The 17,386-nt window shown below is 45.3% G+C and overlaps 1 protein-coding gene across 2 annotated transcripts in view; it reads right to left on the bottom strand.

The window, feature by feature from the left end:
* The window catches only part of LOC146860386 (transient receptor potential cation channel subfamily M member 7-like), a 1,286,036-nt gene that overhangs the window by 1,128,748 nt on the left and 139,902 nt on the right, over positions 1 to 17,386 (bottom strand). The gene's annotated exons all lie outside the window — the stretch shown is intronic.

Here is a 17,386-nt window from a genome sequence, read left to right as displayed (position 1 = left end):
GAGCTTGCGGCCCAGGGGCTCAGAGACGAGAGACGAGGACCTGCAGCTGCCATCTTGTGACTGATCTAGAGGAGGACTGGTAGCTGACCTTCGGGCATGCCGTGACCCGCGGGGTGAGTGACTGGGACCCCGGCAGCTCTAACGGCCAGTGCCCCTGTGCCAACACAGCCTGCGGGGGGGAGCGGATCCGGATTTCATTGTTGCATGGAAATCGTCTGACCTCCCCCCGTCAAGGGCTTGAATGAGCGCCTGAAACCCATTGTGACCGGACTGGTGGGGCTAGTGAACGACAAAGCAGATGGTGTTTGGCACTCCGGGGATGCAGCAATTGCAGGTGGAACAAACTCTTTGGGCCTCTGGTGGATCTGGCCAGCGCATAGAGTGAGGAGACAAGGTCCTAGAAGCTCACAGCTACTGCTTAGAGAGAGTCGAGCTCTAAGAAACGACCGCATGTGGCAAGCGGTGACGTTCTAAGCGCTACAGGAGGAGAAGGGACTACGGCGGAGGGGAACCAGGCAGGGTGAGAATTCTCCACAGCAGCTCATTCAGAGCACCGCAAAGGAGCTGAAGGGACTTCCAAACCACCATTTTCAATGGGCACCCACGCGATCTAGAAGTGCTCGCAAAGCTTCAGACAGGCCCACGGGTATACCCCCTTGGGAGAAAATCGTGGCCCCACAATACCCTGCGCCCCTCCCGTAATGAGACTGTGGTGATTCTCATTCTGTATGGTAGAAGGGGAAAGGCAAAGCCAGAGAACCTAGGCTTCAGAAGTGAAAGGTGTTAAAAGGAGGCAAGGGACCGCACATCTAAGGCACTTTTATACTAAGACAAGGTATGTCCACTAAGCAAGCCCAGAGCTCCGACCACAGAGTGACTGGGCAGAGCACAATAGGTGACCGGCCACGGACGGAATGCCCTACCGTGGTATCACCCGAAGGATCACTGGGGTCTGAATTGTGGGACCAATACAAGAACCTAGGGGACATCGAAGAGAGGGGAAGGAGCAACAAGACCAAGCAAAGGAGCACACATTTGCGGGACCCAGGAGGCGCTCAACCACGTGAAGAAGTATTACCTGGTGCCATACATTGCCATGGCCACAGCGCGTGCAAAGGAGGACAGGTCAGTGAAAGATATGCTGCTGAAGCAACTTGGGGTGAGTGGCTCAACGCGCAGTACTCATAGTGAAGAGCGCCAGTTAGAGGCGGCTGAAGATGCTGATGGCCCGGCAACCAAAGCATTTATGACAGAGCTGTTTTTGGCCTTCAAGGAGAACATCCAAGAAATGAAAGGTCAGCTCTCCACTAACCTGAAGGAGCTCAGACGCGATTGACAAGAGATGGGGGAGCGTGTGGCGACCTTGGAGGAACATGACACTAGCAGGGAAGAGCACATCGCTTTGATGCAACAGGAACTGATCCGTCTCCAAGAGCAGCACATAGACCTGCAGGCACATGCCGAGGACCTTGAGAACCGCCCCCAGCTAAATAATGTACGGATTAGGGGAGTACCTTGGCAGGCCAAGGGAGACGATCTCAGGGCATATGTCCTCACCCTTTTCCAACACGTCCTGAGCAGTGTCAAGACCAAGGACATACAGATGGATCGGGAACATCGGGTGGGACTACCAAGAAGGAATAAGGCTCGACCACCAGACATACTTGTGTATGTCCATAATTTAAAGCTGAAGGAGAAGATCATTCGGAAAGCACGAGAGTCCCAGCCTATTCACTTTCAAGGTCATGCTCCCACATTTTTCCAGGACCAACCCTGGTCAAGACACAGGAATTACGTGTCATAACCACCCACCTCAGAGAGCAAGGACTCTCATATTGCTGGGATCATCACTTTCGTATCACCTTCAAGTACCAAGGGCGACTGAGGCAACTTCGCTCCCTGAAGGAGGCACAGAAGGTGCCGAGGCTGACAGACACCTCTGCAGTTGAGCAAGATGGCTGACCCAGAGAGAACTCTTCATATAGGCACCCAAGATGGCAACGGGATGATTTCTTTGCTGTCTCTAGACCGACCGATCTCCCCCTAAAATAACTCTGTAGCAGGCGCCGGGATGCCATACAGCAGGTGGAGCCAGGGGGACCCATTGAAACGGCTTGAGGCCCCCGATGATGGACATAACCGCGCCAATTGGCAGAGGCAGAAAGCTAAATCATGAAAATCTCCCACTGTGCCATGACCCCTATGGGTTTCCCTATGCAGACGAACTCTTGTCACTATACGTTTTATATGTTCTGGGACATGGGGTGTTAATTCTGCTTTTGGGTGGTGGTGTTTTTTCTTTTTTTTTATCCGCACCAGTCGCTACAGACCCCTACACTCGCTCACTGACATCAACGTTAGCCCAACATGGTCTGAGGGGGCCAGGGAGGCAGAAATGCGTGTCACGCAGCACACGAACCCAGTATCAGAGTATAGGTAGGGATTTAAAGGTTGCATGGCTCAGTGTTAGAGGCCTGAATAATCCGGTGAAAAAGCCTGCAATCCTCTCCCTATGCAAACACACCGCTTTCCAGAACAAATCTGGTCCTCTGGCCCGACCAAGAGGAATGAGGTGGCAATCCTGATTAGAGCAAATTTCCCTGGTAAGATGGTGGCTACATTAGCTGAAATAAATGGGCGCCTATTAGCAATTAGAATCCTATGGGAGAACACATACATCATGGTATCCTCTATTTATACCCCCAATACACAGCAGGAAACGTTTACCCTTAAAGCCTTAACAGAGGTTCTAGCATCTCCAGATGCAGCGATCCTGGTGGGAGGCGATCTTAACCTGGTGATGGATACAGAGATGGATCGTCAGGACAGAGGTCGATCCAGGCAGGGGCCTTCTCCTCTGGGGGGTTGGGGTGGCTTGCAGACAATGGCCTTCAGGATGTCTGGCGCACTCACCACCCTGGAGTAAAAGATTACACTTATTATTCAGCGGCCCACAAATCGTACGCCCGGGAGGATCATTTTTTTCCCTCCAAGTCACTTGTACCCCGGTTAGGAGACTCTTCTCAAGAGCCTAGATCGCTCTCTGATCATGCTTTAATCTTGGATAACATCTGCGCAAATCATGGCCAAACAAACCCTCCTAGATTGCTCTTGAGGGAAAGCCTTGGTCTACTAGTTGTGGCTGCGATAAAAACCAAGCTGATAAAATACCTGCAGATCAGTGATCTGGGAACTGCTTCTCTAGCGGCTGTCTCGGCAGCATTAAAACTGGTGCTGAGAAGGGAATTTCTTGCAACCTCTGCTGCAGAGAAAAAGGTCCGAGGGGAAAAGCGGCAAGAGTTGGAACGCGGGGGGTGGAGATGGAACACATACATAAAAGAACGGGGGCTCCGAGAGTATGGAGAGAGTTAGGGAAAAAGAGGATTCTATTGAAATTCCTAGATCTAGATACGGCAGAGTATGCAATTCTCAGGCTACGACCAATGGTATCTCAGCAGCAACAAATGTAGCAAGCTACAGGCACTGAGGATTTGGGCTAAAACTCTGGCATCATCGAGAACTATGATCAAAAGACCCTCAGAAGGGGAGGTCAGTACTGACCCGCAAATAGTAGATGCTTTTAGAACCTTCTATCACACTCTTTATACAGTGCAGGATCCCCCTTTGGTAGATCCTCGCTTCTACTTGGAGAACTGTTCACTCTCTAGACTGACGAAATGTACAGCAGAGCAACTAGATCAACAAATACGCATAGAGGAGGTAATCTCTACAATTTCCCATCTAAAACTTGGAAAGGCTCTGGGCCCTGATGGCTTTTCTGCCTTATTCTACAGGGCTTTCTGCCGGGAGCTGGCATCCTTCTTGACCAGACTGTTCAACTCACTCCTGGAGACAGGAACTGTGACAGATTCCATGTCAGAAGCGGCTATTTCAGTAATCTTAAAACCATCCAAAGATGCCACTGAATGTGGATCATACAGACCCATCTCTTTATTAAACATCGATGCGAAAGTATTCGCTAGTATCTTGGCAGCTCGTCTAAATCCGTTGATGGCAGACCTGGTAGATCCCGATCAGGCCAGTTTTATCCCTACCAGACACGGGGGGACAATACTAAACACCTTTTCCACCTTATGGACAGTGTTCAGAGATTACGTAAGCAAGAACTGTTTTTATCAATAGATGCTGAGAAGGCATTCGACAGGGTGAGCTGGTCCTATCTTTTCAACACTCTGCGGTACTTTGTGTTTGGCGAAGAGTATATAAAATAGATCAACTGAATATACTGGGCTCCTAGGGCCTTTGTCTGAGTGAATAAGAAGACTTCCACTACATTTCTGAACACCCAGGAGACAAGGCAGGGATGCCCTCTGTCCCCCCTTTTATTCACTCTATATATGCAGCCTTTTGCGCAACGCTTGAGGGAAGACCCTCGGATACAGGGTATAAGGTTTGTGAAGGACATTCATAAGGTCAGCTTGTATGCTGATGATGTCAATCTTTTGCTAACTAATCCTCAGACCACCCCACCAGCATTAATCACTGAACTAAACAGATTTGGAGACGCTGCAGGCCTCAAAGTCAATTTAGATAAATCGCAAATACTAAATATATCGATCCTGCACGCTTTAGTAGAAAGTATTCAGCACCAGTTTCCATTTCAATGGACACAACAAGATATCTTGTATCTCGGTATCCGGCTGGCCCCGACTATTTCAAGAACCGTGGCCCTAAATTATGTGACCATGCTTGACCAAACAACAAAAGCTCTAGACAGCTGGACCTGACTTCGGATGGCCTGGTTTGGGAGAATTGCTGCTGTAAAGATGACAATCTTACCTCGCATCCTTTACATTTTTCAAACGAGTCCCATGGCGCCGCTGCCGAAAGTGCTGGGCCAACTGCAGTCACGAATCAATAAATCTGTACGGGGAGGGAAAAATATGCGTATATCACTGGCCCAAATGGCGCTTCCCAGGAGTGAGGGGGCTGCAGGGCTTCCTATGATTAAATGATATTTTCATGCATCGAACCTCGTACATAGTTGAGTGGAACCGACCCCTCTCTGAATAACATTGGAACTTTATGGACCAATCTGTGGCATTGGTAAACATATGGCAAGAGATCTGGCTACACCGCAAACACAGGACATGTACCTCCACCATTACATCCTCATCTATGAAGGTGCGGGATGCAGTGGCGGGCAAGAATGTCTGGACCACTTTTCCATCTCAAATGTCCCCGATAGTGGACAATCCCGATTTTCCCCCGGGACATGACTCAGCAGTGTTCCAAAGATGGAGGGAAGGGGGTTGCAAGAGGATTGGATCAAAGGGACTGATCCCATTGGAACAGCGGAGGCGTGACTATGATCTCTCTTCATCCGATAAGTTTCCCTACCGCCAACTGAGACACTGGGTTACGTCGCCCTCCTGCCTGGGTGGGGCGTCACAGCTGTTCACGGCATTTGAAAAATGGCTTGTATGTAAGTAGGGTGATAAGCGCCTCATCTCTGAATTATACGCAATGCTTTCTGCAGGCAACAAGGAGAGACGAGCAAAGAGGCAATTGCATGGGAGGCAGAATTAGAAAGGACAAAGCATGGGCTGACATACACTATCGGGCAGCTCATACAGCACATAACACAGCAGGAACGGAATCCTCTTACAAAGTGATATCGTATTGGTACTTTACGCCAGCACGAATACACAGCTGGGATAAAGGCAAATCCGAACAATGTTGGAGGGAATGCGGGATGACCGGATCTTTAGGGCACTTATTAAGGCACTGTCCTAAACTGCAGCGTTATTAAAAGGAGGTTTTAGATAAAGTAGACGAGGCTTTTGATACTTCCCTTCCTAGAGTTCTAGCATATACCATTCTGGGGCTGTCAAACCCTCTGACTTTTCCCCTTCGCTCTCTGATAGCCGATAGCCTTATTAGCAGCACAACAAGTGATTCTAGCACACTGGGGGACAACAGTAATTCCTGAATTTAGCACTTGGCTTCAAGAAACTATGGCTTGTGTTGGCTATGGAGCGTTTGTCCTTTGGTGGTTGACTGCAAAGAAGAGTCATAAGCGGAGTTATGGGTCACTTTTCTACAATTGGTTCCCAAAGAAATTAGGGAGATCACATGTCCCAAATATTTACAAATTCTACGACTGCTGCCGCAAGACGCTACCTAACCCGCATTGCGGCCGATGCCATGAGGGGGCATCCAGGTACCCTTTCAGCTACTAGGCCCGAAGGGGGGTGAGGGGGATGACTGGTGTGGATTAAGGGATGGGGTGGGGGAGGGCTATTTATTTAAAGTTCTGTTTTTAAAGTTCTGTTTTTCCTGTTTTAGTTGTGTGAGTCAGTGCTTGTAAAATCAAGAAGCAATTCTAATGATGCTGCCAGCCTTAGGGTTGTAGTCATACAGCTGTGTAATCACATATGATGTAAGCGCTGCCGGCCAGTGGTTGTAGGCGTGAAGCTGTGTTATTTTATTCTGAATCTCTTTAATAAAAAGATTGGTTCCATAAAAAGCTGTGACTTTCAAATTTCCATTGACATATCTTCCATCATGTGAAGCACTTTGTGATCACAGTAGGATGAGATCACCTAGCGCTTCCACTAGACAACAAGGATTCTGCTGACTGGAGTGGTCACCAGGGGCATGACTTGGCATCCAACCCCTGAATTTTGCTTAGAAGAGGCCTCACCTTTTTTTGAGACGCAGGAAGAAGGTCGATCAATTGAGCATTCTTTGTGTCTTTCCAAGAAAGGTAACTGCTCTCTTTGTTCTCTCCCTTCCTTGTAGGTTAGGTACTTTGTGCTCACAGGGAATGGTGTGGTGGTAGAGATACCGCCTGAAAGCGAGGTTTCTCAGCTTTCCAACAGTACCTCTTCACATTGATATAGCACCATGCAATTGTCATGGGATAGCCTGGTGATTCTGCTATACACCAAGGAACCTTTTTTGTGATTACAAATTGGAACAGAGTGGACATAACCTGAACACTAAGAAGTTCAAAGCCACATGAGAAACAGAAGCTGCCAACGCTACACATAAGAATTCGATAAATGAGCATACCAAAGATTCGAATGAAAACAATAAAAGCAAACTGTATAAGAGAGTGAGTGAGACAGAACAGTGATCTGGAGAGCAATCATTAGAAAGTAATGGGTGGAACGCAGTAATGGGAAATTGAAAGATTGTGCTGTTTCCCATTTGAACTTCCTACCTCTGTCTAGGTGTTGATTTGCTTTACTGAGGGATGCCATGGACGGAAGAGTGATTTTCTTCTGTGGCCTATGTGAGGAAGGAAAAGTTCATGTTGGAGTATTTGAGTGTTTTTCTTTTTTTAAAGTCTGGCCTCATGAGATTGTTTTTCCAAATTTTTATACATAATACACACACAGTTGGGTAATCTCGGATAAAGGTTCAGCTTTATTGCTCCAGCACGTAGATTCGGATTCTTCAATGAAGCATAACTACATTTTATGTAGGTTTTAAAAGACATGTTAGCATTTTATTGAGCTTTCTGCTCAGCCTCTCTCTACTGTATTGCATAATATACAATATACAATTCATTGTTATTGCACAGGCTTTGTAGTTTTCAAATCTGGGCACTGAGGAAGTCAAGGTTGATCAGATCACTGCAGGATGGTGATGACACTCAGATAAACAGCTGATGGCCCTGAACTGGTGGGGAAGGGAGTGGGGATGGGGGGGTGAGACTTACTTGTGTGGCAACTTACACGCCTCTCAGGTGGTTTCACCATGCATGTGACCCTAGTTGCCTCTGACAAAAGTCAGTTCACCCTATGTGGTTTATGGCTCACAGGTGATGAGGCAGGGCTCTCAGGGTTAGGCAGGTTGATTATAATACTTGTTACCATTATGGTTACTAATATTTTATATAATTATCCAATGTAATGATTCTAAATTTATCAACCACAGAATGATGAAGATTTGTGTACCAACATGATTTTGGATCCACAAATCCGACATACCATGATTTTGGCTCATGGAATTTAAATTTACCATAATTTTGGAGAAAAAAAATCGGAAAGGCTCCCCAGCCCTTGTTCACTGGCCAGAGTACAGGAACAAAACAGCAGAAAACAATTACCAGATTTTTAAAGTCCCACCCTCAAGTTGGCCTCAGGCGAGTACTGATGCATTATGATATATATATATATATATATATATATATATATATATATATTCACTTAAAAAACCATAGGTTTCACACGTTATAGTTAGGTGGATATTTCACTCGTAAAAAACCAATGAAATTCCCCCGTTATAGTTAGTTCAGATAACTATAACTCGCGTGCCCGCAATCCTGCTCATGACGTCACATATTACATCACTCATGACATGGTCAGTGGCATCACTCATGACATCACTGATGACATAATCCTTGTGATAGAGTGGCGGTCGCGCGAGTTATAGTTATCTGAACTAACTATAACGGGGGAATTTCATTGGTTTTTTACGAGTGAAATATCCACCTAACTATAACATGTGTGAAACCTATGCTTTTTTAAGTGAATTTGCAAGGTTTTTTAAATGCTAATTCCTAACTATAATGTGTGTGAAACCTATGGTTTTTTCAGTGAATTTGTACGGTTTTTTAAATGCTAATTTATTTATGTATTATTATTTTTTTCTATATTTATTTTACAATAAACTACGTATTAAAAATGTATTTATTTTTTTGGGGGTTTTCACCGTGCGCGCACGGTGCGCGCACCCCAGCGATTTTTTTAATAAATTTTTTTTAAAAAAATGTCTGCCTTCGGGGTCCTTCAGGGACCCCCCGACAAAGGCTAGGGGGTCAGGAACTCTCTACCCTGCCCCCTTTTCACGTTCGCCACCTTCCTTTTTCACTCTCGCACTGAAAACAAACAAAATGGCGGCTGACACTATCTGATTTCGACCAATTCGAATGTTGACTAACATGTAACCACCAATCAGAATTACGCTCGCGCACGTTAGGGTGCTCGCACGGTGCTCGCACGGTGCGCGGCTATAGATATGTATGTGCTTTTAACTGCAATTTTCTCAGGAACTACTGAACAGATTGTGTCCATATATGCAAAAGGCACATCCCTGACCTGAGGACTACCTCTCTGCCAAATTTCAAGTAATTCTGTTCAGCCGTTCGGGCTGTACCTTCGACTAAAGGTCCTATGGGAAAATGCATGGGGAAAACGTGTTTTGGGACCCCCTTTTTTTCTCGGCCCCCGCTTGACGAATGCCCCCGAGACTTTCAGAGTAGGAGCTGAGCGGAGCGCCCCATTCGTTTTGAAAATTTCGCGAAGATTCGTCAACCGGCGCCAAAGTTATTCAAAATAGAATTTTCAGATTTCCTATGGAAACACGGTACTAACTATAACTATCTACTGGCGACCGCCAGTAGATTATATATATATATATTCACTTAAAAAACCATAGGTTTCACACATGTTATAGTTGGCTGGGCATTTCACTCGTGAAAAACCATTGAAATTTCCACGTTATAGTTAGTGCAGGCAACTATAACTCACGCGACCGCAATCCTCTGCTGATGACGTCAGATATTATATCACTGATGACATATGTGTTTTTCTGAAAAAAAAATATTTGTAATATATGTATAGCTAAAAATTAATGGAAGAAGACATGGGTAAATAAGTGTCTAAATACAGTATTAGCATCAACAGAGGATTGCGGTCGCGTGAGTTATAGTTGCCTGCACTAACTACAACGTGGAAATTTCAATGGTTTTTCACGAGTGAAATGCCCAGCTAACTATAACATGTGTGAAACCTATGGTTTTTTAAGTGAATTTTCAAGGTTTTTTAAATGCTAATTCCTAACTATAACGTGTGTGAAACCTATGGTTTTTTCAGTGAATTTGTACGTTTTTTTAAATGCTAATTTATGTATTTATTTATTTATTTTTTTAAAGTTTTTTCACCGTGCGCGTACCCTGAAAGTCTCGGGGTGATTCGTCAAGCGGGGGCTGAGAAAAAAAGGGGGTCCCAAAACGCGTTTTCCCCATGCATTTTCCCATAGGACCTTTAGTCGAAGGTACAGCCCGAACGGCTGAACAGAATTACTTGAAATTTGGCAAAGAGGTAGTCCTCAGGTCAGGCATGTGCCTTTTGCATATATGGTGTCAATCTGTTCAGTAGTTCCTGAGAAAATTGCAGTTAAAAGTACATAAATATCTATATGCACGCACCGTGCGCGCATGGTGCTCGCACGGGGCGCGCACCAAATGTCCGCGAGCGTAATTCTGATTGGTGGTTAGACGTCAGTCAACATTCCAATCGGTCGAAATCAGGAAGTGTCGGACGCCATTTTGTGTGTGACCGTGAAAAAGAAAGGTGGAGAATGTGAAAAGGGGGCAGGGTAGAGAGTTCCTGACCCCCTAGCCTTTGTCAGGGGGTCCCTGAAGGACCCCGAAGGGTGAAAAAAACATTTTATTTTTTTTCAAAAAAATCGTGGGGTGCGCGCACCCCCCAGCTGCCATTTTGAGTTTTAGAGGCAGAAGAAAGCTAAAAACACAAGTGGAGAACGTGAAAAGGGGGCAGGGTAGAGAGTCCTTGACCACCTAGACCTTCTCAGGGGGTCCCTAAAGGACCTCGTAAATCAAAAAAAAAAACATTTTGTTTAATAAAAAAAATTGCCGGTGCGCGCATCGTGAAAAACCCTTAAAAAAAAAAAAAAAAATTTTAAACTGTTTATAGAAGATATTAACTATGCTGTTCAACTTTATCCAAATTCAAAAAAAAAGAGCTGAGCCATTCCATATTACAGGATACAGTCAATCTATAACTATATACATATGTAGTTTATTGTAAAATAAATATATAAAAAATATAAGAATACATACATAAATTAGCATTTAAAAAACCTTACAAATTCACTAAAAAAACCATAGGTTTCACACACGTTACAGTTAGAAATTAGCATTTAAAAAACCTTGCAAATTCACTATTCACCTATGGTTTTTTCAGTGAATATATATATATATATATATATATACATATATATATATATATACACACACATACATATATGTATATATATATGACGAAAGTTTCGCCACAAAGATCCCAGGAATCCCAAATCTCTTGGAAACCGGAACAAACGATAACAGACCCAGCTGTAAGTGCTAGTATTTTATTCAAAGCTCAGCATGCCTGCCATGACGCGTTTCAGCCTACCAGAGGCCTTGTTCACATATATATTCCAACAGTGAACCACCTTTCAATGCTGAAACCCATACAGTGGTGTAGCATGGCAACTGCGTGCAGATCCCAAATAATTAATTTTAAAAAGCCAAATATAAGGTTACAAGGTTTAGAAAACACATTCCCTCAGGAGAAACGGTGCTACTCGCATTTATTCAGCAATCCCCATGACGCGTTTCAGCCGTAAAAGGACTTTGCAGCTAAAAAGCTTCTTGGGGATTGATGAATGAACACAAGAAGCACAGTTTCTCCATTTCACCTGAGAGGGTATGTTTTCTGAAGCTTGTGTTTGACTGAGAAAATCACAGATGCCCCTATGCCCCGGAAATCCCATTGATTATACGCAAGGCATTACCTCATGGAGGATATTGGCGTGGGCTGGAGGTTGAGTGAGCTGGGGTTATCCGCAATTGGGGATTTGTATGAGGAGAGCGCCATTATCCCATTTAACGATCTCCAGGAGAGATATGACTTGCCCGGTGGGGATTTCTTATTACATTCAGCACTCACTGCGGCCATAAGGAAGCACTGGAGGAGGGGGGGGGGGGGGGACTCACTGAACCGCAGACATTAGTGGGATGCCAATATGTGGTGACAGCGGCGGGCACCTTTAAGGCGGTCATGTGCCTTTATAGGTGCATAACACAAGAAACACTATTGCCGTTGACTGAGTTGCGGCAAAAAATGGAGGCAGACCTAGGGGAGGTTATTCCAGAAAAAACACAGGGAGAACTAGTAGAAAGAGCATGGAAGAGCACCAGGAATGCTAGATTCCAACGAGACCATTTCTATGTCTTGCATAGAGCACACCTCACCCTGCCTAAGATTAATAAATATTTTACGATCCAAACAGCGGCATGCCCGCGCTGCAATAAGGAAGGAGCAGACTTCCGGCATATGTTCTGGGAGTGCCCGAAGCTGGGAAACTTTTGGGAAAAGGTAAATGCATTTCTGGCCGATGTGACTGATAGAGAGGTGGTGACGTCTCCGGGATACTGCCTATTTTATTGGCTCCCCCACACAACCAAGAATAAAGGAATGAGCACATTTTTAGATCTGGGATTGCTCCTAGACAAAAGAGACATCACTATGCACTGGAAGGCGAAAAGGGGCCAGAGTATAGCCAGACGGAAAAAAAGACTTTGTTAAATGGACAGAATGCGAGGGGACAATCAGAATGCAAATAGCAAAGAGAACGAGGAGTGAGAGGGCGTCAGAGATAGCTAGGGCGTGGGAAGCACTGGTTGTACTGCTACATAACCCAGATGATGGGAGGGACGAAGCTCAAATAGAGGAGGCCCCTGAAGGAGAAGGTTAACTTGTATACCCCAGAACAAGATAAAGGGCTTCATATTAAGGCAAACGAAGTAATGCAAATTCATCCCTATTGATAGATTGGTAATGGCTAATTGGATTGACGGCTTACTGAACGCAGATTGGTGCAACCCGGATAAAGAAGAATATTAGATTGACTGTAAGTGACACGCATGAGGGAGGGTAGGGTATGGGGTAGTTGAAGGAGGGTAGCATAGACTAAAGATTACAGGAACTAATTGAAGAGAATTTCATGGACCAAGAAATGTACTGTATTTTTTAATTGCTGGGGATGGAAGTCAGAGGCTTTTCCCAATGTTAAGACATTTCTTCTGGACTCAGTGAGTGAGTGAAATTTATTTAATGAAACTCCTGACCAAATGATAATTGCATTAAAATGATTGCCAATGAAAGCACATGTAAAGCTCAATAAAATGTGTTTAAAAAAAAAAAGAGAGAGAGAGAGAGAGAGAGAGAGAGAGAGAGAGAGAGAGAAATGCTGGGATTGGGCAGAGCAGGCTGGTTTCACGCTCCAGCAGGGCCAGGGAGCCTGTGCTCCTGAGACCTATTGATAGCTCCAAGCAACAGCCTGGCAATATACAAGTGAGAACATCGGTTTGGCTGTCCTAAGACCGCTGGCCAAACTAATATGCTCACTTGGTGCCCTATGCCCACCACTCCTCCTACTGCTGCTGATGACCTGACCTCAAGTTGGTCAATTACAATTTATTTCTGAAATGCCACCATTGACGCATTCTGGCTGCTCCCGCAGCCTTGTGATTTGTGAATAATGCTGCAGAAACAGCTGAAACGGGTCAAACGCAGCATTTCAGAAAAAAATGGTCATTGCACAACTCTGGGTTGTTGGCAGCATTTTTCAAGAAAAGCAAGGGACCTTCAGTGATTAATATGAAGATTGCCGACTCAGACGTAGTGTTGACACCCCCACTGATTAGTTCAGGGCTCTATAAAGTTGGTCCTCGAGGGCCGGATTCATGCAAGACTTTAAAGATAACTACATTTATCTAAATTGGGATATGCTGAAAATCTTGCATGGATCCGGCACTCCAGGACAGACTTGGATTAGTCGATAAGGAGCACAGCAGTGGCCATTAATGGAAGGAAGTGGATGTGGAGAAAATATATAAACACACACACAAAATACCCTTTCCGGCTTAGAATGCCACATATATTAAGCAAAAAAGGAAGCTAGGAACTCTTGGTAGATCCCAAGTTTAGGTGGAGGGTAGCCTCCTTAATATGGAGTACTCTACAACACCCTCAGCACTCTAAATCTACTTACCTCAAATGTCTAGCAGAGATTTTAAGCATAGGATAATGCATAATGCCATCCTCAGTGAGCTAGAATTTGAGAAAGCCTTTTTGTCCTTTTTACAGCAAAGATTTTAAGCACAGGATTACCAAGTGACATATACACAGAGTTGAAAAATTACAAAAGCCTTTTACCACTCCAGGCACAGTAATACAGTTTTGGATTAGTAAAATACCATTAAAGCCATCCTAGAATTAATAAAAGCAACCCCTGACACACATGTTTCACTCTAGGTAGAGTTCATCAGACAGGATGGCGAACAACCATCGCAACGCATGCGTCACATCGCATCCGTTTACGTTGCGTGCTGTCACAACGCACGCAACGTTACAACGCGTGCGTTCACTACGCACGACGTTACATCGCGGGCGCCATTACATCGCGGGTGCTTTTAGAACGCAGGCACCGGGACACGGACGGAGGGGAGACAACGCTGGAACCAAGACGAGAGACAGGTAAGGACGTGTAGTGGCGGGGAAGGTTTTAGGCTTTAGAGCTTAGGGTTAATAGTTGTATATGGAAGTGTTTTGGGCTTTAGGGTTAGGGCTTAGGGTTAAGAGTCGAATATGGTAGTGTTTTAGGCTTTAGGGTTAGGGCTTAGGGTTAAGAGTTGTATATGGTAGTGTTTTAGGCTTAGGGTTTAGGGTTAATAGTAGTATATGGTGGTGTTTTAGGCGTTAGGGCTTAGGGTTAGAAGTCGTATATGGTAGCGTTTTAGGGTTAGGGCTTAGGTTTAATAGTAGTATATGGTGGTGTTTTAGGCTTTAGGGTTAGGAGTCATATATGGTAGTGTTTTGGGCTCTAGGGTTAGGGCTTAGGGTTAGGAGTCGTATTTGGTACTGTTTTAGGCTTTAGGGTTAGGGCTTAGGGTTAATATGGTACTGTTTTGCCTTTACTGTTTACGCCTTAGGGTTGAGGGAAGTGTCAGGGCGTTGTACTGTGTTTAGGGGGGCCGTTAGGGAGAATTTTGCAGTGTGATAGAATGCATGGTCTTTGTGTGTGTTGTAAATGTCTTTTGAATGCATGTGAGGGCGGAGTGCGATGTAATGGTTTGCGTGGTGAATGCATGCAATGTGGCGGTGCGTGCGATGTGAGGAATGCGATGTAATGGTGTGCATTGTGTTGGTTTGCGTTGCATCGTCATACATCCAACAGGATCCTTCTGTGAATTAGGTTGAGATACTGGACTTAGACCCGCCATCCTCGGAGCCTGAGAATGGGCATTGATGTTGGGCCTCTCCTGTTTTTCCCCTCCCTTTCCTCCACTGGTGCCCCTTCTGAAACCTCCCCGATCACTTTAGGGCTGTTGTCTCGCATGGGGTGTTGTCTCGCATGTGTTCATGGTGGCAAAGTGTTTTTCTTCCTGCTCTGATCCTTAGTTGGTTGTGTTGTAACAAAAAGTAAATACAATACATTTTATTTAAAAAAAATAATACAAACATTGGAGATAAAAAAAATCTACAAACTTAACTGAGAGGGACGTTAGTACACAGGTAGGGTTTTGGATGTTTTGCTACTCTTTTTGATGTGTATTTTGGTATCACTTGGGTTTAGTATTCCAGGGGCTGCAGGACTCCTTTGGGATCCCGAGGGGTGACTATCTACTCCACGCAGCCCTGGTGGCAGGTCTCCAAAAGCACTGGAACGCGGGACTTTCCGAACCCCAGACGGCTGCCGGCTGTCAGAATGTGGTCATGGCGGCGGGCACAACTAAGGCTATCACATGCCTATACCAGAGAATGGCGACGGAACATCTAGCCCCTCTGACCGCATTGAAGGACAAATGGGAAATGGACATCGGGAAACCTATCCCAGCTCTGACGTGGCCCACGCTGCAGAGACGGGCCTGGAAGAGCACACGTAATGCCCGGTTTCAACTGGTGCAGTACTTCATCTTGCATAGGGCATACTTGACGCCAGTTAAATTATTTCAGTACTTTGGGGGCCCCACACCGCAATGCCCCCGCTGTGGGGAGGAGGGGGCTGACTTCAAACACATGTTCTGGTCCTGTGGAGCAGTAAGTCGCTACTGGGAGGAGGTCATCGATTGCTTGTCCCAAGTGACAGGGCGCAAACTGGGGGTGGAAATGGGAGTTTGTCTGTTATGGTTTCCCCACACGCCGCGCACGAAAATCACGAGCAAGTTTTGCGACCTAGGGTTGGTTGTGGCTAAAAGAGAAATCACCCTGCACTGGAAATCAGGAGCTGGTCCCAGCTTTACGAGATGGAGAGCGGCCTTCACCAAATGGGCGGATAGTGAGGGCACACTTAGGCTGCAGCTAGCGCTGCGGGGAAACGATGAAAAGGCGCTGGCCATGGCACATGCATGGGAAGCACTAGTGGTTGAACTCCGAGGGTGGGGAGCAGAGGTGGAGGAGGGCACTGAAGCACAGGAGCAGCCTGTAGAAGCGTAATCGTAGAGAGGTACTCGATAGACCACGCGGGAGGGCGGGAGGGCTTTTCTTCTCCTTACTGCTCTGAGCCTGACTATGGGGGTGGGGAGTGGCCTGCAGCCAATAACACGGCTACTTCAAAAGAGAGACTTCTCCTGGTACCTGGTGTTATGGCACACTGGCGTGTGGGTGGGGGGGTGTAATTGCATATGGGAATGCTGGGGGACAGCGACTTACTAGCTGGAAGTGGTTTAGACTGTATTATGCACTGGTTCCTACATGCTGGATATGACCAGGGGTGTGATGATGTTTGATGATGGCAATTGTAATCGGGTAAAGCAATAAAAATTGTTTTTGCAAAAAAAAAATCACTTGGGTTTAGTAACACCTCCACAGAATAGAGATCTGACCTTTACCTCCGTCAGTGTTTTCAGACTTACCAAGATGATCAAATATTTAAAGTTACTGCATTTCCTGGTTTCCCCTTGGGATGTTAGATAGCTGACCCACTTTTGAACTTACGTAGTCTAGCATTTTCATTCTTTATTATTGCAGGAATTAACCTAAACCTAATTAGGGATTTCAACTAGTTAATGGCAACAACACAGAAAGTGCTATGATCCTAAAAAAACGCTCCTAGACCTTCATAAAACAATTGGCTTAAGGCTGAAACATGTCGACTTCAAACAGTCGAATTATTCTCCTGTTGTCTACACAGGTATAGTTTCTGACCAGTGTCATTAGGAGCCAGATTATGGCATTCCACCTTTTTGGTGAGTGATGGCCTTTGCCCTATAAAAATTGAAGGGCTCACAAAGTGATTTACTAACAACAGATATAGAAACTACACATATGCAGACCGAATTCTCCTTAACCAAGAGCATGTGTTGCTGGGTGTCTTAGCCCATCTACCACTGTAAACATCGCTCCAAATATTCTTATTATAATGCAGAGAACAACAATCTTTTCTTATCACTTCTAAATAATTTAGAGGTGGTCTTGCGCCACCATTTGTCATCACAAGGTGCCTTTATATCACAATGAAAGAAGGATGAGCATTACTCCCCTCACTCCACACAGCTAAATCCAAAGCTGCACAAACATTCACTGTGGCTGAGCATTGCTTACAGATGTGGATACTATCACTT

The sequence above is a fragment of the Triturus cristatus genome, chromosome 3_1, assembly GCF_964204655.1.
Source record: "Triturus cristatus chromosome 3_1, aTriCri1.1, whole genome shotgun sequence".
Lineage (NCBI taxonomy): Eukaryota > Metazoa > Chordata > Amphibia > Caudata > Salamandridae > Triturus > Triturus cristatus.
This window is presented reverse-complemented; position numbering and strand designations above follow the sequence as displayed.